General features: G+C 45.5%; 1 pseudogene; it reads right to left on the reverse strand.

Moving 5' to 3' along the window:
- Positions 1-6,928: 6,928 nt before the first annotated feature.
- Positions 6,929-8,465, reverse strand: LOC111140000 (annotated as a pseudogene).
- Positions 8,466-26,634: the final 18,169 nt, after the last annotated feature.

Genomic DNA, 26,634 nt, shown 5'->3' on the forward strand with positions numbered 1-26,634 from the left:
CAGAATTCCCAGTGTGGAGGGCTTATGCCCCAGGACTCTGGGGGCGGAAGACTGGAAACACAAGCTAGGATTAGGTTAGGGCCTAGGGCATGGCAGTCTCGATCTGTAGAAGCTGAGGCGGGATCACAAGCATCTGAAATAAGGTGGAGTGTCAGACATTTTCTCAGGCTGGAGTTTGTGTCTATGAGTGCTGCATGATGTAGGGTTGGCCTCATTAGGACATGGAATTTTTCCCAATCTGGGAGTTAGGCGCAGGTTTAAACAGCAAGTTTCCTTCTCCAGGACAGTGGGAGTGCTGTTTGATGGCTCAAGGGCCCCCGTATGGAAAGATTCGTGAACAGAGTCTACGTACGGATGCCTACAAACCCCACCTAGGGTTTCCATTGGTACCGAGGGACATGGCAGGTCCTACCTGCTGGCTCTGGGATGAGCGACCCAGGGGGCTGTTTGGAAAGGAGTCTTATGCTGAGGGACACAATGCAGGTTTGTGTCCAGCATGCCCTTCGAATGTGGTGGTGGCCTGAGGGCCCATGCAGCATTCTACTACCCTGAGGGTTTGACACAGGTCCAAATAGCAAGGTTTCTGATGAGGCCAAGAGGTGTTGTGTTCTGTGGCTCAGGGATCCCCCAAATGTTGGTATTTGTATCAAGGTCTCTGGGGACAGATTCCTGAAAACCTAAACTAGGGTACAGATGAGAACCTAGGAGCATATCAGGTTCAATCTTCTCTCTCTGGGACCATCTACCTCAGTGTCTGATGGGAAGGAGTTGCTCAAGGTGTATCAGACTGTGCATTTTTGTCCAGGGCATCCTAAGAATTTAGGGTGGTCTCAGGGACCTTGCATGTTTCTCCTATTCTTGAGATTTCTTGAAGCTTTAAAGCGTCCAGCTTCCTTCTGGAAGGCACGCACAGTTCTTTGGTGTGGCTATGAAATACCCAGCCGGGAGGGTTTGTGGGGCAGGACTCTGGGAACAGAAGTCTGAAAATGGCAACTCGGGTTAGGATTAGGGCCGAGCGTATGGCAGGCCCGATCTGCAGACACCGAGGCGAGCCCCACAGGATCTGAAATTAGGGCGAGTGTGAAGTGTAAGCTCAGGGTTTTGCCTCTGGTTTTTGTGTCTAGGATGGCCACGGAATGTAGGGGTGGCCTCATGGGTCCATGGAAGATTCTACCTCTTTGGGATTTATCCTAAGTCAAAATAGCATGGTGTCATTGTGGGGGAAAGGAGGAATCCTGTTTTCTGATTCAGGGGTGCCCATAAGGAGGGATTCGAGAGCAGGGTTCTGTGTGTGGTTGCCTGCAAACCCAACCTTGGGTTAGGATTTGGGCCTAGGGTCACAGCAGGCCTCATATGCTGGCTCTAAGTCAACTAACGGGGGCTGGGGCTTAGTTGAAAATGTGGCTCAGGCTGGGGGTCACAATGCTGGTTTGTGCCCAGAGCGACCCTCAACAGTGGGTGGGGCCTCAGGAGCCAGGAATTTTTCCCATATTCTGAGGGTTTTAACCCATCCCAATAACAAGGTTTCTTTTGCAAGGCAGCAGGACTTCTGTTTTGTGGATCAGGGTCCCCCATATGTAGGGATTTGATACCAGGCCTTTGAGGATAGATGCCTATAAACCCATATTGGGTAGAGATAATAGCCTAGGGCCGTGGTAGGTCTTAGCTCCTAGATATGCGGCCAGGTTTCTGGGTGTCTGACAGGAGGTCTGGGCTCAGGCTGTGGCAGACAGCACATTAGTGCACAGGGCGGCCTGTGAAATTGGGGTGTCTTCAAAGGCCATGCAGGTTGATCCTCATTTGCAGATTTTGTGGAGTCCAATAGGCCACTTCTGCCTTCTGAAAGGCAGGCAGAGTGCTGTGTTGGGGGTCCAGAATTCCCAATCTGGAGGGCATATGCAGCAGGACTCTGGCACAGGGCAGGCCCATCCTGGGGAGGCTGAGGTGAAATCGCTGGCATCTAATATAAAGCCAAGTGTCAGACATCTGCTCAGGCTGGAGTTTTTGTCCATGTGGGCTGCCTAATGTACCAGTGGCTTCATGAGGCCATGGAATTTTCCCAGTCTCAGGGTTGGGCAGCTCCAAACAGCAAGGTTTCCTTCTTTGTCAGGGGGAGTGCTGTTTGATGGTTGAATGCTCCCCATATGGAAGGATTCAAGAGCAGGCTCTACATATGGATGCCTGAAAAACCCACCTAGGGTTCCCATTGGAGACGAGAGACATAGCAGGTCCTATCTGCTGGCTCTGGGGCGTGCTACCAGGGGGCTGAGTTGAAAAGGTGACTCATGTTGAGGGTCACAATGCGGTTTGTGTTCAGGGCGACCTTCAAATGTGGCATTGGCCTCAGGGGTCATTCAGGATTCTACTACCCTGAGGTTTTGACACAACTTCAAATAGCAAGATTTCCTTCTGGAGACAGGAGGTGTTGTGTTCTGTGTCTCAGGATGCCCCAACTGTTGGTATTTGAGAGAAGGCCTCTGGGGACACGTGCCTGACAACCTAAAAGAGGGTACAGATTAGAGCCTAGGGTCTGTCAGGTTCAATCTTCTCTCTCTGGGGTCATCTATCTGGGTGTCTGACGGGAGGTAGTTGCTCAGGATGTGTCAGATGTGCATTTTTGTCCAGAGCGTCCTATGAAATTGGGGTGGTCTCAGGGGCCTTGCAGGTTTCTCCTATTCTTGAGGTTTCATAAAGCTCTAAATGGCCCAGCTTCCTTCTGGAGGGTAGGCAGAGTCCTGTGATGTGGCTACGGAATACTCAGGCTAGATGATTTGTGGGGCAGGACTCTTTGGACAGAAGTCTGAAAACACAAACTCGGGTTAGGAATAGGGCCGAGGGTATGGAAGACCTGATCTGCACACCCTGAGGTGATCCCCTCAGGATATGAAATTAAGGTGAGTGTGAGGTGGAAACATAGTCTTTTGCCTCTGGGTTTTGTGTCTAGCATGGCCGAGTAATGTATGGGTGCCCTCATGGGGCCATGGAGATTCTCCCTCTGTGAGGGTTTTGCACAGCTACAAATAGAATTGTGCCATTGTGGGGGAAAGGAGGAATCCTGTTTTCTGATTCAGGCGTCCACATTAGGAGGGCTTTGAGTGCAGGGCTCTGTGTATGGGTGTCTCGAAACCCAAACTTGGGCTGGGATTTGGGCCTAGGGTCACGAAGGCCTCAGATGCTGGCTCTAATTAGAGCTACCAAAGGGGGCTTAGTTGAAAACGTGGCTCAGGCTGAGGGTCACAATGCAGGTTTTTGCCAAGGGTGGCCCTCAACCATAGGCGGGCCCTGATGGGCCATGCAGGTTTCTCATACTCTGAGGGTTTTACACACATCCCAATAGTAAGGTTTCCTACTGGGGGCAACTTCATTTTCTGGATCATGTTCCTCCATATGCAGTAAATTTAGACTAGGCCTCTGTGGACATGCCTATGAACCCAGGTTTGGTAGAGATGATGGCCTAGGGGCATTGCAGATCTGATCTGGTGGATAGATGGCCAGATACCTGGGTGACTGACAGGAGGTCAGGGCTCAGGCTGTGGCAGACAGAACATTAGTTCACAGGGCGGCTGATGAAATTGCAATGCCATTGACGGCCATGCAGGTTGATCCTCATTTGGGTTTTCTGTGCCATCCCATAGACCACATTTTGCTTCTGAAATCAGGCATTGTGCAGTGTTGGGGCTCCAGAATTCCAAGTGTGGAGGGCTTGTGCACCAGGACTCTGGAGACAGAAGACTGAAAACACAAACTAGGGTTAGGGTTGGGGCCTAGGGCACAGCAGGACCGATCTGCAGAGGCTGAGGTGAGATCACAGGCATCTGAAATAAGGGCAAGTGTCAGATGGCTGCTCAGGCTGGAGTTTGTGTCCATGAGGGCCGCCTGATGTAAGGGTGGCCTCATGAAGACATGGAGGTTTTCCCAATCTGGGAGTTGGGCACAGCTCCAAACAGCAAGGTTGCCTTCTTCGGGACAGGGGAGTGCTGTTTGATGGCTCAAGGGATCCCCGTATGGAAAGATTCAAGACCACAGTCTATGTATGGATGTCTGAAAATCCCACCTAGGTTTCCCATTGGTGCCTAGGGACATGGCAGATCCTATCTGCTGGCTCTGGAGCGATCTACCCAAGGGACTGAGTTGAAAAGGAGTCTGATGCCGAGGATCACAATGCGTGTTTTTGTCCAGGGCGATCTTCGAATGTGGCGGTAGTCTCAGGCCCCATGCAGGTTTCTACTCCCTTGAGATTTTGATAGAGCTCCAAATAGCAATGTTTCCTTCTGGGAACTGGAGGTGTTGTGTTCTGTGGCTCAGGGATCACCCAAATGTTGGTATTCGAGACCAGGCCTCTGGGGACAGATGTCTGAAAACCTAAGCAAGGGTTCAGATTAGAGCTTAGAGGCATATCAGCTTCAATGTTCTGTCTCTGGGGCCATCTGCGTGGGTGTCTGACAGGAGGTTATTGCTCAGGATGTGTCAGACTGCGCATTTTTGTCCAAAGCATCCTCCAAAACTGGGGTGGCCTTAGGGGCTTGCAGTTTTCTCCTAAACTTCAGGTTTCTTGAAGCTCAAAGGGCACAGCTTCCCTCTGGAGTCCAGGCAAAGTTCTGTGGTGTGGCTATGGCATACCCAGCCTGGAGGGTTTATGGAGCAGGAGTCTGGGGACAGAATTATGAAAGCACCAACTGAGGTTAGGATTAGTGCCAAGGGTATGGCAGACCCGATCTGCTGACTCTGCAGCGAGCTCCTACAGATGTTACATTAGGGAGAGTTTGAAGCGTAAGCTCAGGCTTTTGTCTTTGGTTTTGGTGTCTAGGATGGATGGGAAATGTAGGGGTGGCTTCATGGGGCCATGGAAGATCCTCCCGCTTTTGGGGTTTTACACAACTCCAAATTGCATGGAGTCATTGTGGAAGAAAGAAGGAATCCTGGTATCTGTTTCAGCGATCCCCATAAGGAGGGATTTGAGAGCTCGGCTCTGTGTATGTCTGTCTGGAGACACAAAATTGGGTTAGGATTTGGGCCTAGGGTCACAAAGGCCTAGGGGCATGGCAGGTCCAATCTGGTGGATAGGCGGTCAGCTACCTGGGTGGCTGAAAGGAGGTTATTACTCAGGCTGTGGTAAACAGAACACTAGTGCACAGGGTGGCCTATCATCATTTAGGTTTTTTGTGGAACCCCATAGGGCACTATTTCCTTCTGGTGGGCAAGCAGAGTGCTGCATTGTGGCTCCAGAATTCCCAATCTGGAGGGCTTATGGGCCAGCAGTGTGAGGACCGAAGTCTGAAAACACCAGCTAGGGTTATTTATAGGGTAGATGCAGCCCCAATCTGCAGAGGCTGAGGCGAGATCTCCAGCATCTGAAGTGAGAGCCGGACGTTGGCTCAGGCCGGAGTTTGTGTCCATGATGGCCCCTCAATGGATGGGTGGCCTCATGAGGCCATGGAGGTTTTCCTATTCTGGGGGTTGTTTGTTGTTGCAAACAGCACGATTTCCTCCTGTGGGACAGGTGGAATCCTGTTTGATGGCTCATGTGTCCCCTTATGGAAAGATTTGAAAGCAGGACTCTATTTTTGGATGCCTGGAAGCCCTACCTCGAATTTCCGTTGGCACCTAGGAACAAGACATGTTGGATCTCCTGGCTCTGGGGCTAGACACCTCCCAGCTCCCAATAGTTTGGTGTCATTCTGGGGGTTGTTGGTCTCCCTTTTTTCTGTCTCAGTGGTCCCCTAAGAAGAGGGATTCCAAAACAGGGTTCTGGGAATGGGCGCCTGGAAAACTCCACTTTGGGTTAGGATTTGGGCCTAGGAGAATGGCAAGCCCTATATGGGGAACATGTTATGGCTCCTGAGGGCCTTATTTGAAATGGGTGCTCAGGCTGAGGGTCACAATGTGTGTTTGTGCCAAGGCGGCCCTCAAGAGTGGGCGTGGCCTCATGGGTCATGCAGGTTTCCTCTTTCTGACGGTTTTACATCCTTCCCAACAGCAAGGTTTCCTGCCATGGGGAAAGAGGAGTTCTGTTTTCTGCATTATGTTGCTCCATATGCAGGCATCTGAGATAAGGTCTAGGGGCAGATGCCTGAATACTAAGGTTGGGTAGAGATGACGGCCTAGCTCCATGGCAAGTCTGTTCTGCTGGATATGTGGCCAGATGTCTGGGTTGCTGATGGGAGGCTATGGCTCAGTCTCTGACAGACAGCAGTAGTTCACAGGGTGGCCTATGGTATTGGGGTGTCATTGAGGACTGGGCAGGTTGATCCTCATTTGGGGTATTTGGGCAACCCCATAGGGCATTTTTTTCTTCTTCTAGGCAGCAGAGTGCTGCGTTGTGGCTCCAAAATTAGTAAGCAGACTGTTATTTCTATTGAGAGGACTACTCGATTGTCTACTTCTAATTGTCATAGTTCTCCAGGTTTTAGCTCTTGAGTTGGGGTTATATAGGAATCAAGGTTTAGGTCTTCATAATCTGGGTACTCATAACTTCAGAATCATTGGTGACCCACAGTTTTTGCGGTCAAGGAAGGATAATTGATCTCCTCTATTATATAGAAGATTCATTGTGAAGGTAAAGCAATTAAAATTAAAATGATAGCAGGTAGGATAGTTCATACCGTTTCAACTTCTTGAGCATCTATAGTGCTGATATGTGTTAGTTTAGTAGTTAGTATTAATGAACGGATGTAGAGAACAAGAGAGCTGATTAAGAATATGATTATTATTGTATGGTCATGGACATGTAATAGTTCTTCTATAATAGCGAGGTTGCATCTTGAAAGCCTATTTGGAAAGGGTATGCCATAGAGATATAAAGGACTTCCACCTATAATTTGACCTTGACAAAGTCATGTAATTTTTACTAATATCTCTTTATCAAGAAAGACTACTGGTTATGATATTGGCTTGAAACCAATTCTAAGTGGTTTGATTCCTTCCTTTCTTATTTTGGTAGTACATAGGTTGCCTCTTCAAATGTGTGATATTGAGGAGGGTATCCATATAATCATTCAATGTTTGTTGAAGTAAGTTCTCCTATTATCACCTCTTGTATGGATGCAAAGCCTTCTCAGATTATGAAGATTATTAATATTACTACCGCTAATGAGATAAATGAACCCATAGAAGACACCATGTTTCATGTTGTATAGGCATCTGGGTAATTGGAGTATCGTTGAGGTATGCCTGATAGGCCTAGGAAATTTTGAGGAAAGAATGTTTTATTTTCTTCCACGAATATAATTGTAAAGTGGATTTTTGCTCAAATATCATTTAGTGTGTAACCTGTGAATATCATTTAGTGTGTAACCCGCCTATGATTGCAAACACTGCTCCCATTGAAGGGACATAACCGAAGTGTGTTACCACGCAGTATGTGTCATGAACAATATCTAATGATCAGTTTGATAATACAATACCTGTTAAACCATCCACTGTGAATAGAAAAATAAACCCTAGTGCTCATAATATAGCTGGCAATCATTTAATATTCCCCCCGTGTAGAGTGTCCATTCAGCTAAATACTTTTACTCCCATTGGAATTGCAATGATTATAGTAGCTGAGGTGAAGTATGCTCGTGTGCTGACGTCCATTCCTATGATAAACATGTGGTGGGCTCATACAATAAATCCTAAGAAACCAATAGATATCATTGCTCATGCTATTCCTATGTAGCTGAATGGTTCTTTTTTTTTTTTTTTTTCCTGAGTAATAGGTTACAACATGTGAGATAATTCCAAATCCTGGTAGAATATAGATTATATACTTCAGGATGTCCGAAAAATCAGAATAGGTGTTGATACAGAATAGGGTCTTCTCCTCCAGCTGGGTCAGAGAAGGTAGTATTTAGATATCGGTCTGTGAGTACTATGGTAATACCAGCTCCTAGAACTGGTAATGATAAAAGGATAAGTACAGCCGTGATCAGGACAGATCATACGAATAGAGGAGTTTGATATTGTGATATTGCAGAGGGTTTTACGTTGATAATGATAGTAATAAAGTTAATGGTTCCTAGGATGGATGAGACACCTGCCAGGTGTAGGGAGAAGATTATTACGTCTATGGATGCTCCTGCATGTGTTAAACTTCCTGCTAGAGGAGGGTACACAGTTCATCCTGTTCCTGCACCTGCTTCTACCATGGAAGAAGCTAGGAGAAGAAAGGAGGGGGGCTGAAGTCAAAAGCTTATATTACTTATTTGTGGAAATGCAATGTTGGGTGTGCCAATTATTAAGGGTACTAATCAGTTTCTGAATCCTCCAATCATAATTGGCATTACTATAAAGAAAATTATTACAAATGCATAGGCAGTTAAAATTACATTATAGATTGGTCATCTCCTAGTAGAGCACTTGGTTGGCCCAATTCAACACGGATTAATAGGTTAAGAGCAGTACATATCATTCCAGCTTATGCACCAAATAAAAGGTAAAGGGTCTTTATGATTTGTGGAGAATAATCTTCACTTTATGAACATAGGTAAAATGGCCTATGAAGGCATTAGACTATAAATTGAAGAATGGGGGTTTGAGTCCTCTTTTTGCCCAGCTCTGTGGTGAAATATCACGTTGAATTGCACATTCAAAGAAGTAGCTTCGGGGCGCCTGGGTGGCTCAGTGGGTTAAGCCGCTGCCTTCGGCTCAGGTCATGATCTCAGGGTCCTGGGATCGAGCCCCGCATCGGGCTCTCTGCTCGGCAGGGAGCCTGCTTCCTCCTCTCTCTCTGCCTGCCTCTCTGCCTGCTTGTGATCTCTGTCAAATAAATAAATAAAATCTTAAAAAAAAAAAAAAAAAAAAGAAGTAGCTTCAGCCCTGCCGGGTTTTCCCCACCTTTTTTTTTTTTTTTCAATCACAGTAGGAGAAGTAGATTGAAGCCAGTTGACTAGGGCATTTAGCTGCTAACTAAAGATTTGTGGGATGATAGCCCATCAGTCTAGAAAGGGCTTAGCTTAAAGTGATTTGTGTTCAGTAGATGTGAGATATACTCTTGCAGTCCTTAAGGTGAGATTCAGGAGTTAAGTGAATGGCACTTCCTTAGGGATTTGAAGGCCCTTGATGTTTTTAACCTAAACTTCTAGAACAATGTTAGCATTATTGGGGTTAATGGGAGTAATATGCTCGGAGGTACAATTAGTGGGGAATTACATTTTTGTGTTTTCAAATTGCCATTTTATTTTTATTGTGTTTATTAAGGGGAATATAGTTAGTGCTGTTGCGTGTGTTAACCGCCTATAAAAGTATAAGTTTAATAGGGCTGTAATTGCTATAAATGGTGATATAACAATTATATTGATTTTTGTGGGTTCGTGGATGATTATTCATTTAGGGATGAATCCTGAGAGGGGAGGTAGGCCTCCTAGTGATAGTATGATTGTTAGGATTAGTAAGGTAATTAGTGGTAGTTTGTTTCATATATGAGATAGCTATAGTGTGGTCGTAGATGAACTGAGTGTGAACAGTATGAATATTCCAAGTGCTATTTTACTGTAGACTATGAAGTTTAATATTATAAGGGTAGGGTTATATGTTGTTACAGCAATCATTCATCCTATGTGGGCAATTGATGAGTATGCTAGGATTTTTCGTAGTTGTGTTTGGTTAAGACCTCCTCAGCCTCCTGCTAGAATGGATATAATAGCTATGGCTACTAATAAGTTTGGATTTATAGATGGAGAGATTTGGTATGGAACGGATAAGGAGGCGATTTTTTGTCGAGTTAGTGGAATTATTCCTGATGATAGTGGGATTCCTTGGGTTATTTCAGGTACTCAGAAATGGAAGGGTGATAGTCCTAATTTTATTGCTAGAGCTACTGTTATTATGTTTGATGCAGTTGGGTTAGGGATATTTAGTATTGTTCATTGTCCTGTCAATAGTAGGTTAATAATAATTCCTAATATTAAGAGTATAGATGCAATGGCTTGGGTAAGAAAATATTTTACTGATGCTTCTGTGGCTCATAGATTGAACTTTTTTATTAAAATAGGGATAATAGCTAGTATATTTATTTCAAATCCAATTCAGATTGTCAGTCAGTGAGAGCTTATAAGTACTATAATGTTTCCTGAAATGACAGTTGATATAATGATAGTAAGGATGGGGGGTTTAATTAGTATGGGAAGGGGATAAACCAACATTTTTGGGATATGGGTCTGATAGCTTATTTAGCTGACCTTATTGTAGAATTTGATGCGAGTTGGATAACACAAAGATTTTTGAGTTCTTAGGATGAGGTTCAATTCCTATAATTCTAGAAATAAGAGGGCTCGAACCTCTATAATCAAAGTAACCATTTTGTCAGACATATTTCTTATGTTTGGGGAGGAATACTTGCTGTTATAATGGGTAAGGCTACATGTCATATGCATAGGGCTAGTGTCAGGTGGAGAAAGTTTTTTCATAATTAATGTATGAGTTGATCATAACGGAATCATGAATAGGATGCTTGAATTCATAAGAAGGAAGTTGTTATTAGAAGTGTTTTTATGATAAAATTGATGGAGAATAGTTCCGGTAAGTATGGGGTGTGGAATGCACCAAAACACAAGATAGTTGTAAAGATATTCATTATAATAATGTTGGCATATTCAGCCAGCAAAAATAAGGTGGAAATAATAGGGTGGAAAAAATAGGAAAAATGTTCCTGCTGCATATTTGATGTTGAATCAGGAAATTAATTCTGATTCTCCTTCTGTTAAGTCAAATGGGCTGTGGTTGTTTTCTGCTAGGGTTGAGATAAATCATATTATAGCTAGGGGTCACATGGGGAGGATTAATCATAGGTGTTCTTGTGTAGTAATAAGTGTGGATAGGGTAAAAGAGCCATTTATTAATAGTACTGATAGGAGGATAATGGCTAGTGTGACTTTGTAGGAAATTCTTTGGGCTACAGCTCAAAATGCCCCAATTAGGGTATATTTTGAGTTTCAGGCTCATCTGGACCATAAAATAGAGTAAACAGCTAGGCTTGATATTGCTAGTATGAATAGGATTCCTAGGTTTATATTGATGAGAGGGTAAGATATCAGTAATGGGATTCATATGGTTAGGGCTAGTGTTAGGGTTAGGATTGGGGCTATTTCAAATATAGTGATAGGTGATGTTACGGGTCATAAAGCTTCTTTAGTGAATAGTTTTATGGCATCAGTAATTGGTTGCAAGAGGCCATAGGGTCCTACGATGTTTGGGCCTTTATGCAGGATTTTTTTGTTCCACTAATATTAGAAAGGCTAGAGCAAGTAGGAGGTACAATTAGTGAAGTGATATTAATTATAAACATAATGTTAGGAAGAAGATTTGAACCCCTGAGAATAAAAGTTTAAATTTTCTGCATTCTGGGCTGTGCAATCCAACAAGCCCTATCTCTAGGGCTATGAAATGAAGGTGGACAATTAAGATTAAGATTTTAAACTCTATTAGTCCTAAGGCATTCCAATAAAATAGGTTTTACTTCTCTTGTCCTTGCGTATTGGGAGAAGTTGTTGTAATAGATAGAACCCGACCTGGATTGCTCCAGTCGGAACTCAGATCACGTAGGACTTTAATAGTTGAACAAACGAAAATTTAGTAGCTGCTGCACGATTGGGATGTCCTGATCCAACATCGAGGTTGTAAACCCTATTGTTGATATGGACTCTCAAATAGGATTGTGCTGTTATCCCTAGGGTAACTTGTTCCATTGATCAAATTTCTTGGATCAGTAACTGATACTATATTTCGACTGGTTTGTCTATATTTGCATCAATCGGAGGTATTTTATTCTCCGAGGTCACCCCAACCTAAATTGTTAATCCATTAATAAGATTGTGTTATGCCTAATTGGTGATTAAATAGACTTATTATGGACTAGTTAATTGAAGATACATAGGGTTCTATACTCTTATTAGTGTATTCCCGCCTCTTCACGGGAAGGCAATTTCACTGATTGGAAGTAAGAGACAGTTAAACCCTCGTGTGGCTATTCATACAATTCCTTATTTAGAGAACAAATGATTGTGCTACCTTTGCAAGGTCAGGATACTGGGGCCGTTTAACTAGTGTTACTGGGCAGGCAGTGCCTCCAATACTGGGCATGCTGGAGGTGATGTTTTTGGCAAACAGGCGGGGTTTGTGTTTGATGGGTTCCTTTTACTTCTTTTAATCTTCCCTTGTTGCATACCTGTGTTGGGCTAACAATTGATTTGACAGGTGTTTTATTAGTAGTTTATTTTTATCATGTTGTTAACTATCAGTGGATATTCGTTGACTGTTATATGTTTATGCAAGGAGAAATGTTTCTTGTTATTCATACTAGCATTTTTGCTTCTATTATTAAATAGATTAGCCCAGTAGAATGTTAAGAGTTGATTTAAGATTTTTGGAATTAAGAGGGTTGGGTTGTTGAGCTTGAATGCTTTATTAATGGTGGCTGCTCTTAGGCCTCCTATGGTTTTATTTAACTTTACTCTCTAAGTAAGTTTGTATCCTTATACTAAAAATCTGTACCCTTTTAGATTATATTTTAAATTTACATTATAATTTTGGGATTTGATGGGTAAATTAAAGTTGAACTGAGATTCCATTCTGGGCAACCAGCTATCACCAGGCTCGTTAGGCTTTTCACCTCTATCTATAAATCCTCTATTTTGTAACATAGGTAAGTTTATCCCTGTGGTTTGTTCATGGGTAGCTCGTCTGGTTTGGGGAGAGTGAGTTTAATATCTTTTTGCTATATTATTCTAGCTAGCTCATTATGCAAAAGGTATAAGGGGTGATCTTTGCTGTTTAATACTTTAAACTTTCTTTCATCATTCCCTTATGGTACTTTCTTTATAGCTCTAAGTAAAATTTCTATCTCCTATACTATAATGATGTAATTGAATATTTTCATTAGAGGCTTATTGTAGTTGTTTTGTTAGTGGTTGTTTGGGCTAGTTTTGGTTCAATGTGGTCATTGGTGTATGACATCTTCTGGGTGTAAGCCAGATGCTTTAATTAAGCTACACTTTGATTTATCCAAGCACACTTTCCAGTATGCTTACCTTGTTATGACTTATCTCCTTTTGAATTGGTTTAGTCTGTATTATGTAGTGTTTGGGTGTATTGCTTGAGGAGGGTGACAGGCGGTGTGTGCATGCTTCATGGGCATATTCAAATAAGCTCTCTATTCTTAATTTATTACTAAATCTACCTTTAGTTTTTAGTTGTCATAAAAACTTTGGTGAGCATATTCTTGATTAGAAAATGTAGCCCATTTCTTCCCACTTCATCGGTTACACCTTGACCTGACTTTTTTATGTGTAATTATGCTTGCTTTTCTTCCTTTTGAGGGTTTGTTGAAGTTGGTGGTATATAGATTGACTTAGCTAGAAGTGGTGAGGTTTATCGGGGTTTATCGATTATAGAACAGGCTCCTCTAGAGGATCCTCAAAGGTAAATTGAGTTGTAAGCTGTTGCTTAATTTGTTGTACAAATTTATGTATAGGGCTGAGCATAGTGGGGTATCTAACCCCAGTTTGGGTCTCATCTATCCTGTGGTCAGAAATAATAAAGTCACTTTCGTGGTATATTTTATGTTAACAGTAGCTTTACGGCTTATTTAAATTTTAACTTTAGTATGATGTAGTACTTAACATGTTTTACACTGTGGGACTATTAATTTGGGTTAATCATATGACCGTGGTGGCTGGCACAAAATTTACCAACTCTTAATACTAACATGACTTAGTCAAACATTCGTTCACTGCTGTATCCCGTGGAGATGTGTTTGAACAAGGTGATATGAGCTACTTATTTAGTGTGCTTGATACTCACTCCTTTTTATCAGTTTAGGGATTTAGAGGGCATTTTCATTGGGATATGGAGACGGGCATGTTGTAATTCTGTTAATAATCAATAGGAAGGCTAGGAACAAACCTTTATGTTTATGGAGTCTTATGACTCTTCTAGGCATTTTCAGTGCCTTGCTTTATTTAACAATCTACATTAACAGGTGTAGGATTAGATTATTTAATGTTAAGGTGTTTAGGAACGGTAATTTAATTATTAGTATTAAATGTAAGTTGATAGTGGGTATTTGAGGTGGGGTATTACATTTATAGATAGCTTTCTTGAATAGAGTATTCTGGGTAAATTAGTGATAGAGATTAATGTATGGAGTATCAGTATAAGTGCCTTCTTATATACGTTGCATGTGCTTAGTTCTGTTTTTGGGGTTTAGCAGGGCAATTTTAAGTGTTTGTATACTTTTGAAGTTACGGTGGGTTAAGAGGGTTTGATTTAGCTAGTTTCTATCTGTTGAATACACGTACATATGTACATGTGTACGTGTGTACGTGTATACGTGTGTATCTCCTGTAACCATTGGCTGAATTGCAACTTATGGTTGTGCGATGTGGATAAATGATGATGATTAAGCCCAGCTACAAGTTATTTGAAAGCAATGAGGCCTTTACAGCCATACCTGAGTGTTACCAGTCCCCTCCCCTAAAAATTAAAAAAAAAAAAAAAAAAAAACAATTGCATGACACCACAGTTATGTGTGATCATGGGCTTAGTCATTAGTCCATCGAGATGTCCCATTTGAAATGTTAGTAGGATTGGATTGAGGACTATCATGGCCCTGAAGTAAGAATCAGATTCCAGTATAATTTCACTGTAGACACCTCCAAATTCCATGAGCCTGGAGCTAGAAAAGGTACACATTGTGCAAAGATTGAGGGTTTCTCGAGGCCTGGTGATCAAGCTCGTGGTCTAGGTGAGGTACACATATGTAAAATCAGTCATAGTATGTACATGCTTATATTCATGGGCAAACCATTAATGCACGATATATATAAGATTGGGGAAAAATACATCCTGGGGGAGCACAGTAGATGTTTTTAAATATATGAATTAAAATAATGGGATAAGGAAATTAGGGAATAGTTTAGTTAGAATGTCAGCTTTGGGTGCTGATGGTGGGGCTATTACTTCTTCCTTGAGTCTTAGAAAGATGGATTCTCCATTTTTGGTTTACAAGATCAGAGTAATTAATATACTACAAAGGCTCTTCATCTTAATAAGTTCTTCTCGATAATGCTGATTGTTGTTATTAGAATTAGGAGGATTGTGAAATAAAGGATTGAGGCTAATTGACCAATGGTGATGAAGGGGTGTTTTACTGGTTGACCACCAATTCATGTTAAGGTAAGGATATCAGCTACTAGTAATCGAAATATACACTGGCTTACTGGGCAGAATATCACACCTCATTGTTTTGAAGTATGTAATACTGGAATAATGGCTAGGGCTAGAATGGAGAAGACTAGGGCTAGTACTCCTCCTAGTTTATTAGGAATGGATCATAGGATCATTGATCAATGATCATAGGATCATTCGTATATGTGAATAGGAAATATCATTCAGGTTTGATATGGGGTGGTGTGTTAAGTGGGTTGGCAGAGATGTAGTTGCCAGGGTCCTCTAGTAGGTCGGGTGAGATTAGTACTAGTATTACGAGTACTATGATTAGGAATAGGGCACCTAGGATGTCTTTAGTTGTGTAGTATGGGTGGAATGGAATTTTGTCTGAATCAGATGGGATTCCAGAAGGATTGTTGGATCCTGTTTCATGAAGAAATAGTAGAAGAATTGCTGCTAGTGCCGAGATGATGAATGGTAGGATAAAATGGAAGACAAAGAATCGTGTTAAGGTGTCTTTGTCTACTGAAAAACCTCCTAGATTCACTCTATGAGGTTGGTTCCAACGTATGGGTTGGCTGATGGTAAGTTGGTAAATACGGTTGCACCTCAAAAGGACATTTGTCCTCATGATAAAATGTAACCTATGAATGGTGTTGCTATAACTGCAAATAGTAGGATAATGCTGATGTTTCATGTTTTGGGGAATATATAAGATCCATAGTATAGGCCTCGTCCTATATGTAGGAATAGGCAGATGAAGAATAAGAAGGCTCCATTGGTATGTGTATATTGGATGCTTCAGCCGTGTTTGGCATCTCGACAGATGTGTGTAACTGATGAGAAGGCTGTGGTTGTGTTGATGAGTAGTGTATAGCTAAGAATAAACCTGTAATGATTTGAAGGATTAGGCAAATTCCAAGACAGGAGCCAAAATTTCATCATGCTGAGATGTTTGATGGTGCGGTAGGTTGATAAATGAGTTGTTGATAATTTTAGTTAGTGGGTGGGTCTTATGAACGTTGGCCATTAGTGTTTTTATAGTTGAAAGACAACACTGATTTTTTCGTGTCACCAGTCATGGTTAGATTCCATGTAGGAATAATGATAATATACATTGTATTCATTTTAAGTATATTTTTGTAGTTACTGTGAGGACAGAAGTCTGAAAACAAAAGCTCGTGTAATTTTTAGGGCCTAGGGCATGGCAGGCCCAAAATGCAGAGGCTGAGGTGAGAATCCCATCATCTGAAGTAAGGGCAAGGGTCAAACGTTCGCTCAGGCTCAAGTGTGTGTCCTTTATGGCTGCCTAATGCAACGGTGGTTTCATGATGCCATGGAGGTTTTCCCAAGCTTGGGGTTAAGCGCAGCTCCAAACATCAAGGTTTCCTTCTGCAGGACAAGAGGCATCTGCTTGGTGGCTCATAGGTCCATAATATAGAAGATTCAAGAGCAGGGCTCTATGTATGGATGCCTGGGAACCCCACATAGGGTTACCTTTGGATCCTATGGACATGGGAGTTTCGATCTTCTAGCTCTGGTGCGAGCTACACAGTGGACTGAGTGGAAATGGAGTCTCACACTGATGGGTCACAATCTGGTTTTGCATCTGGGGAGACCTTGGAACGTGGTGGTGGCTCAGGGGCCATGCAGGATTCTATTGCCTTGAGGCTTAGACACAGCTCCAAATAACAAGGTTTCCTTTTGGGACAGGAAGTTATCTGTTTTGGGCCTCAGGGACCCCGCCCATATGTTGGTATTTGAGACCAGGGCTCTGGGTACAGATACCTGAAAACCACAGCTAGTGTTCAGATTAGGGCCCAGGGGCATGTCAGGTTCAATCTTCTATCTATGGGGCCATCTACCTGAGTGTCTGACTGCAGGTCCATGCATAGGGTGTGTCTGGCTGCTTATTATTATTCAGGGCTGCCTAGAAAATGGGTGGCTTGGGGGCCTTGCACGTTTCTCCTAATCTGGAGGGTTTTGGCAACTTTAAATAGCACAGTTTCCATCGGGAGGGCAGGCACAGTCCTACAGTGTGGCTCCACATGCTCCAGCCTTGAGGGTGTGCGGGACAGGGCTCTGGGGACAGAAGTCTGAAAAGACAAAATGGTTTATGGTTAGGGCTGAGGGTATGGCTTTCCTGATCTGCAGACACCGAGGGAGCTCCTTGGGATCTGAAATTAGGGTGATTGGGAGGCGGTAGCTCAGGCTTTTGCCTCTGGATTTTGAGTCTAGGATGGCCATGGAATGTAAGGGTGAACTCAGTGGGCATGGAAGGTTCTCCCTCTCTGGGGATTTTGCGTGGCTCCCAATAGTTTGGTGTCATCATGGGAGAAGGGAGGAGTCCTGTTTCTGTCCTAGGGGTCCCCCAAATAGAGGGATTCCAGATCATGTCTCTGTGAACAGGCGCCTGGAAAACCCCTCCTTGGATTCATATTTGAGCTTATGGGCATGGCAAACTCAATTTGCAGGCTCTTGATCTAGGAACCGAGGGGCCTTATTTGAAAATGGGGTTCAGGCTGAGGCTCACAATACGTGTTTGTGCCCAAGGCGGCCCTCAATTGTGGGTGTGGCCTCATGGACCCTATAGGATTCACCAATTCGGAGGGTTTGACATCCATCCCAACAGTAACGTTTCCAGCCATGGGGAAGGAAGAGTTCTGTTTTGTGCATCAGGTTCCCCCTTATGCAGGGATTTGATATAAGGTCTGGGGACAGATGTCTGTAAACGTCAGCTAGGGTTCAGATTATGGCATAGGGGCATGTCAGTTTCAATCTTCTGTCTCTGGGGCCATCTACCTGGGTGTCTGACTGGAGGTCATTTCTCAGGGTGTGTCAGACTGCAAATTTTTGTCCAGGGTGGCCAACTAAACTGGAGTGGCCTCAGAGGCCTTGCAGGTTTCTCCTAATCTGGAGGGTTTTGGCAAATTTAAAGGACACAGTTTCCAGTGGGAGGGAAGGCACAGTCTTGCAGTGCGGCACTGGAGGCTGGAGCCTGGAGGGTGTGTGGGACAGTGCTCTGGGGACATAAATCTAGAAACACAAACTCGGGTTAGACTTAGGGCCAAGGGTTTGGCATGCCTGAGCTGCACATGAGAGGAGCTACTCGGGATCTGAAATTAGGGTTACTGTGAGGCGGTAGCTCAGACTTTTGTCTATGGATTGAGTTTAAGTTGGCCGCGGAATGTATGGGGACCTCATGGGGCCATGGAAGATTCTCCCTGTATGGGGATTTTGTATGGGATCCTGTATGGGGTCCCCCTGTATGGGGTCCAAATAGTTTGGTGTAATACTGGGGGAAGGGAGGAGTCATGTTTTCTGTCAGGGGTCCCCCAAAAAGAGGAATTCCAGAGCAGAGCTCTGGGTATGGGCACCTGCAAAACACCACCTTGGGATTTGTGCTAGTGGCATGGCAAGCCTGATATGCGTGTTCCTGGTCCAGCTACCGAGGGGCCTTATTTGAAAAGGGCTAAGACTGAGGGTCAAAATGCATGTTTGTGCCCAGGGCGGCCCTCAAGAATGTGCATGGCCTCATAGGCCCTGCAGGTTTCTCCAACTCTGAGGTTTTGACACCCTTCCAAACAACAAGGTTTCCTGCCATGCAGAAGGAAGAGTTCTCTTTTGTGCATCAGGTTCCTGCATATGCAGGAATTTGAGATAAGTTTCGGGGACAGTTGCCAGAAAACCAAGGTTGGGTAGAGATGCAGGTCCATGGCCATGGCTGGATATGCGGCTAGCTCCCTGGGTGGCTGACAGGATGTCTATGCTCAGGCTATGTCAGACAGCATTAGTGCACAGGATGGCCTATGAATTTGGGGTGCTATGAAGGGCTGTGCAGGTTTATCCTCATTTGGGGCTTTTGGGCAGCCAAATAGGGCAATTTCTCCTTCTGGTGGGCAGGGTTGGCCCAGGTGGCCACGGAAGTAACTCCCTCTCTGGGGAATCTGCCCACCTCCCAATAATATGGTATCATCCTGGGGGAAGGGAAGAGTCCTGTTCTCTGTCAGGGGTCCCCCAAAACAGGGATTCCAGAGATGGGCTTTGGGTAGGGCGCCTGGAAAACCCCACTGTGGTTTAGGATTTGGGCCTAGGGGGATGGCAGGCCTGACATGCGGGTGCCTGGTTCAGCTACCAAGGGGGCTTATTTGAAAATGGACTCAGGCTGTGGGTCACAATGCATATTTCTGCCCACGTTGGTCCTCAAGAGTGGGCTCGGCCTCATGGGACATCCCTTTTCTCCTACTCTGAGGGTTTGAAACCCATCTCAACAGCAAGATTTCCTGCCATGGGGTATAAGGAGTCTTGTTTTGTGCATCAGGTCCCTCATATGCAGGAATTTGAGATAAGGTCTGGGGATAGATGGCTATAACCTAGGTTGGGTAGAGATGATTACTAGATCCATGGCAGGTCCCAACTGCTGGATATGCGGCCAGCTGTCTGGGTGGCTAATGGGAGGTCTGGGCTCAGGCTTTGCCAGACAGAGCAATATTGCACAGGGTGGCCTATTTAATTGGGATGCCGTTGTCTGCCATGAACGTTGATTTTCATTGGGATTTTTGGGCAGCCCCTAGGGCACTTTTTCTTTCTGGTGGGCAGGGAGAATGCTGCATTGTAGCTCAAGAATTTCCAATCTGGAGGGCTTGTGTGCCAGGAGTGTAAGGATAGAAGTCTGAAAATACAAGCTCTGGTTAGGTTTAGGGCCTAAGGCAAGACAAGCCCAATCTGCCGAGGCTGAATCGAGATATCCATCACCTGATGTAAGGGCAAATGTCAGACATTCGCTCAGGCTGGACTTTGTGTCCATGATGGCTGCCTAATGGAGTTGAGGCGTCATGAAGGAATGGAGGTTTTCCACACTGGGCATTGTGCGCTGCTCCAAACAGCAAGGTTTCCTTCTGCAGGACATAGGGAGCCCTGTTTGATGGCTGAAGGGACCCCCATATGGAAACCTTCAAGAGCAGGGCTCTATGTATGGATGCCTGGAAACCCTACCTGGCATTCCCATCATTGTCTAGGAACAAGGCAGGTTCGATCTGCTGACCCTGTGGAGTGCTCCCCAGTTTGCTGAGTTGAAATGGAGTCTCATGCTGATGGGTCACTATGCTGGTGTGTGTCCAGGGAGAACTTGGAATTTTGTGGTGGCTTAAGGGCTATGCAGGGTTCTCCTACCCTGAGGGCTTTACACAGCTCCAAATAGCAAATTTCCCTTTTGGGGACAGAATGTGTTCTGTTGTGTCCCTCAGGGACCCCTTGTATGTTGGATTCGAGACGAGGTCTCTGGGGATAGATGCCTGAAAACCCATCTCAGGTTCAGATTAGGACCTAGGGGCATGTCAGATTACGTCATCTATCTCTGGGGGCATTTACCTGGGTGTCTGATTGGATGTAAGTGCACAGGTTGTGTCAGACTGCGCATTTTTGCCCAGGGCAGCCTACAAAATTGGGGTGGCCTCTGGGGCCTTGCAGTTTTCTCCTAATGTGGAGGGTTTGGCAACTGTAAAGGGCAGAGATTCATATTGGAGGGAGGAACAGTCCTGCAGTTTAGCTCCAGAGGCCCCAGCCTGGAGAGTGCGTGGGCCAGGGCTCTGGGGACAGAAGTCTGAAAGCGCAAACTCGGGTTAGGATTAGGGTCGAGGGTATGGCAACCCTGATTTTCAGCCCGTGAGGGGAGCTCCTCATTAAATCAGGGCGATTGTGAGGCGGTACCACAGGGTTTTTTCTCTGTATTTTCTGTCTAGAATGGCTGCAGATTGTAGGTTTGGACTCGTGGGCTGTGGAAAATTCTCCCTCTCTGGGATTTTGCCTAGCTCCCAATAGTTTGGTGTCATTCTGGGGGAAGGGAGGAGTCATGTTTCTGGCTCAGGGTCCCCCAAAACGAGGGATTCCAGAGCAGGGCTCTGGGTACAGGCACCTGCAAAACACCACCTTGGGTTAGGATTAGGGCCTAGGGCATGTGTAGCCCAATATGCGGGCTCATGGTCCACCTCCCGAGAGGCCTTATTTAAAAATGGGGCTCAGGCTGAGGGGCACAATGCGTGTTTGTGTCCAAGGCGGCCCTCAAGAGTGGGCGTGGTTTCATGGGCAATGCAAGTTTCTCCTACCCTGAGTGTTTGACACACAATCCAAAAACAAGGTTTCCTGCCATGGGGAAGGAGTTCTGTTTTGTGCATCAGGTTCCCCCATGTGCAAGGATTTCAGATAACTTCTGGGGGCAGATGCCCGAGGACCCAGGTTCGGTAGAGATGAAGGCCTATGTCTATGGCACGTCCGATCCCTGAATTTACAGCCAGCTTTCTGGGTATCTGATGGGAGGTCTGGGCTCAGGCTGTGTTAGACAGAGCCTTAGAGCACAGGACAGCCTATGAAATTGGGGTGCCATCGAGGGCCGTGCAGGTTGACCCTCGTTTGTGGTTTTTGGGTAGCCCCATAAGGCACGTTTTCCTTCTTGTCGGGAGGCAGAATTCTGGACTGTGGCTCCAGAATTCCCAATCCGGAGGGCTTGTGGGTCAGGAGTGTGAGGACAGAAGTCTGAAAACACAAGCTAGAGTTAGGTTTAGGTCCTAGGTCATGGGAGGCCAATACTCCAAGGCTGAATCGAGATCTTCAGCATCTGAAGTATGGGCGAGTGTCAGATATTCGTCCAGGCTGGAGTTTGTGTCCATTTTGGCTGTCAAATTGAGGTGTAGCCTCATGAGGCCATGGAGGTTTTCCCACTCTGGGTGTTGTGAGCTGCTCGAAACAGCAATGTTTCCATCTTTGGGACAAGGCTAGGCTTGTTTGATGGCTCACGGTTCCCACCATAGGGAAAGATTCAAGAGGAGGGCTCTACATAAGGATGCTTGGAAACCCTACCTCCTGTTTTCTTTGGCCCCTAGGAAGAAAGCAGGTACAATCTACAGGCTCTGGGGCAATCTATCCAATGAAACATGTTGAAATGGAGTCTCATGCTGACGCATCACAATGCCAGTTTGTGTCCAGGGAGAACTTGAATTGTGGTGGTGGCTCAGGGGCCATGCAAGATTCTACTCCCCTGAAGGTTTACATAGTTACAAATAGAAAGGTTCGGGGGACAGTGTGTGTTCTGCTGTGTGCCTCAGGAATGCACCATATGCTGGTATTGGAAATCAGGCCTCTGGGGAACGATGACTGAAACCTAAGCTAGGGTTCAGATTAGAGCCTAGAGTTATGTCAACTTCAATCTTCTCTCTCTGGCACCATGTACCTGGGTGTCTGGCAGGACCACCTGAGACCTGTGGCATCCCTAGGCCAAAATCCTAACCCAAGGTTGGGTTTCCAGTCCTTAATACCCAGAGCTCTGCTTTCAAAGCCCTCCTTATGGGGACCTCTGAATCAGAAAACAGGATTCCTACTTTCCCCCATAATGACACCATGCTATTTGGAGCTGTGCAAAACCAAGGGAACGTGTTGAAATGGAGTCTCATGCTGATGAATCACAATGCCAGTTTGTGTCCAGGGAGACCTTGGAATGTGGTGGTGGCTCAGAGGCCATGCAGGATTCTATTCCCCTGAAGGTTTTACATAGCTACAAATAGCAAGGTTCCCTTCTGGGGCAGTGTGTGTTCTGTTGTGTGCCTCAGGGATGCACCATATGCTGGTATTGGAAATCAGGCCTGTGGGGAATGATGTCTGAAAACCTAAGCTAGGGTCCAGATTAGAGCCTTGTGGTATATCACTCCAGAAGGAAAACGTGCTCTATGGAGCTGCATGCAACCCACTGATTCAGAGAAAGCTGTACGAACCCACAAAGCCACCCTCATTGATGGAAGCTGGCTCTGGACACTAAAACACATTCTATCCCTCACTTGAACCCCAACCTCCAGACAGCGACCCACATAGCTGGCACTAGATTCAGCCCACCATAGTGGCCATTCCCCTAGGCAGGAATCATAACAATAGGTTGGGTTTTCAGGCATCGATCCCCAGTCTCCTTCTCTCAAATCTGTTCACATTGGGGACGCCCGAGTCACAAAACAGAACTCCTCTTGTCCCCCAGAAGCTTTCTGGAGATAAGTATATCCCCCAGAGGTGGGCGAAATCTGCATTGCCCCTGAGGATGCACCCATTAATGCTGGCTGCCTAGCCTGAGCCCCGTTTTCAACACAACCCCATGGGTAGCTTGGTCCAAAGCCAGAACCTAAGGCCTATGATGCCACTAGGACCTAATCCTAAACCTAGTTTGGATTTTCAGGAATCAATACCCAGAACCCTGCTCTTGAATCCCTCCATATGGAGGACCCCTGAGCCATAAAGCAGGACAGACTCTGTTCCCTAGAATAGATCAAGCTATTTTTTACCTATGCAAAATTTCCAGAGCGGGAGAAAACTCCATGTCCCAATGATGCCACTCCCATTTTCAAAGGATCTCATGGACACAAACTCCAACCTGAGCGACGTCTTCACTCTCACCTTAAACTCAGATCCTGGGGAGCTTGCCTCAGTGACTGCAGATTCATCCTGTCATGCCCTAGGCCCTAACCATACTCCTAGATTGGTTTTACAGACTTCCATCCTCAGAGTCGTGGTCTACAATCCCTCCAGATAGGGAACCCCGGAGCCACACCACAAGACTCTGCCTGCCCTCCAGATGCAAAATCTGTCCTACGGAGCTGCATGCAAACCCCGGATTAGGAGAAATCTGCATGATACCCCTAAGCCACCCACAGTTGCTGAAGCCGACCTTCGACACTAATACACATTCTGTCCCTCAAGCTGAGCACCGACTTTCAGTCAGCCACTCTAGTAGCTGGAGCCAGAGTCAGCAGATCGGACTTCCAATGCCCCATACCCTAAGCCTAACCCTAGATTCAGTTTTCAGGAATCCATAACCAGAGTGCTTTTCTGGAATCCCTTCATTTGGAGGACTCTAGAGCCATACAACAGGGCTCCATCTGTCCTCCAGATTGAAACCATAGTATTTGGAACTGTGCAAAGCCCCCTGAGCAGGAGAAACCTCCATGCCCCAACAGGACACCCACAACTCTGGCGTCCCTAGGACACCAATTCTAGTGTGAGCGAATGCCTGACACTCTCCTTCAATTCAGAATCCGGTGACCTTGCCTCAGCTTCTATTGATCAGAGATCCATGGCCTAGACCATACACATAAACCTAGCTTGGGTTATCAGATATCGGTCCCCAGATTTCTGGAACACAAGTCCTCCAGATTGGGGACACAAGAGCCCAACCACTGGATGATGCACTCCAGATTAAACCGTGCCCTATGGAGCTGCACAAAACCCCTAGATTAGGGCAAACATGCAGTGCCACAATACCACCGCTCTTTTGATTATCACCTGCTCTTTTGAATACCACCCTGGATCCTAAGGCACAGGAGGGCACAATCTGAGTCCTGAACACCGGTCAGCCATCAATGCAGCTCGACACAGAGGCAGCTAATCGGACCTTCCATGACCCTAGGCTGAAATCCTAACCCTAGTTTGGGTTTTCAGACATCCATACACAGAGCCCTTCTTTGGAATCCCTCTAAAGGGGCGGCACCTGATCCATAAAAGAAATCTTCTCCTGACCCCAAGAGGGAAACCTTGCTTTTTGGAGCTATGCAAATTCCTCAGATGGAAAAAAAATGTGCTTTGTCCCTGAGGCCATGTCCAAATTTACCTGCCGCCATGGATACAATAACCCATTGTGACACTTGTCCTGAGCCCCATTTTGAACATAGCCCTATGGGTACCATGGCCCAGAGCCAGGGTATAAGGCTTGTGGTGCCAATAGGACCTAATCATAACCCTTAGTTGGGTTTTCATGTATCAATACCCAGATCGCTGCTCTCAAATCCCTCAATATGGGGGAACCCTGAGACATAAAACAAGACACCACTAACAGGCAGGAATAAACCAAGCTATTTGAAACAGCAAAATCCAGCAGAGTGGGAGGAAACTCCATATCACCATGAGACAACTAATGAGTTCGGCGGGACTCATGGACACAAACTGAGCCTGTGCGAAATTCTAACACTTGCCTTCACCTCAGATCCCATGGAACTTGCCACAGCATCTATAGATTGGGCCTGCCATGCCCTAGCCCCTAACACTAGGCCTAGCTGGGGTTCTCAGACTTCCATCCTCAAAGTCCTGCTCCTCAAGCCCTCCTGATAGGAAAAGATGAGCCACATCACTGGACTATGCCTGCCCTCCAGAAGGAAAATATGCCTTATTGAGCAGCATGCAACCCCCATACTAATACTACAAGAGAGCTGCATGAATCCCCAAAGCTATCTAGTTGACAGCAGCCTGCCTTGGACAATAATAAACATTCTACCCTCAACGATAGCACTGACCTCCAGTCAGCCAACTAGTAACTGGTGCCAGTGGGAATAATTCAGACTTTTCAAGCACCCAGGATGTACCACTATTCCCAAGTTGAGTTTCAGGTATACATACCAAGGCGCCTGCTGTAGAATCCATCCATAAGGAGTACCCTAGAGCCATATACAGGACTCCAACTCCCCCCAAAACGAAAAGAAATTATTTGGAGCTTTGTTAAATCCCCAGAGCAAGAGAAAACTCCATGGGCCCAGGAGGCCAAGCGCACATAGGAAGGCCCTAGGGGAACCAAATGTTAGTCTGAGCAAATCCCTAATATTCGACCTAACTTCAAATCCAGGACCTCACCTCAGTATCTGCAGATCAGTGATTCATCCATTGGGCCAAACCATAAATGTAGCTTGGGTCAGACTTCCGTCACCAGAATCCTGGAACACAAGCTCTCCAGACTGGGAATTCTGGAGACAGAATGCAGCACTCTGACTCTGCACCAGAATAAAAAAGTGCCCTTTGGGTCCGCCCAGAAATCCCAAACGAGGATGAGCCTTACATAGCCCTCTACTGCACCAGAATTTCATAGGCAGCCCTGAACACTAATGTTCTGTTTGACACAGCTTGAGCCCAGACCTCCCCTCATACACCCAGATAGCTGGCCGCATATCCAGCAGATCAGAACCACCTTGGCTTTGGCCGTCATTTACTCCCAACCTGGATACTCAGGCATCTATACCTAGATGTTATCACAGAACCCTGCACCGGGGAGAACCTGATGCACAAGTCAGAACTCGTCCTTCCTTATAGCAAGAAAACTTGCTGTTGGGATGCTGATGGGTATCAGGGTCAAACCCTCAGAGTAGGATGGTCCTGCATGCCCGTGAGGCCATGCCCATGCTTGAGGGCCACCATGGGCATAAATACGCATTGTGACCCTCATCTTGAGCCCCGTGTTCAAGTAAGGCCTCTCAGTGGCTGGAACAGGAGCCCAAATATCGGTCGTGCCATGCCCCTAGGCCACAACCCAAACCAAAGGTCAGGTTTTCCAGTCGCCCATACCCATGGCTCTGCTCTGGAAGACCTCCTTGGGAGGGACCACTGAGACAGAAAACAGGACATCGCCCTTCTCACAGAATGACCCAAAACTATGGGGAGCAGGCCCAAATCCACAGAGAGGGAGATTCGTCC

Source organism: Enhydra lutris, unplaced genomic scaffold (assembly GCF_002288905.1).
Source record: "Enhydra lutris kenyoni isolate GAN:26980312 unplaced genomic scaffold, ASM228890v2 scaffoldscaffold142, whole genome shotgun sequence".
In the NCBI taxonomy this organism is placed as follows: domain Eukaryota; kingdom Metazoa; phylum Chordata; class Mammalia; order Carnivora; family Mustelidae; genus Enhydra; species Enhydra lutris.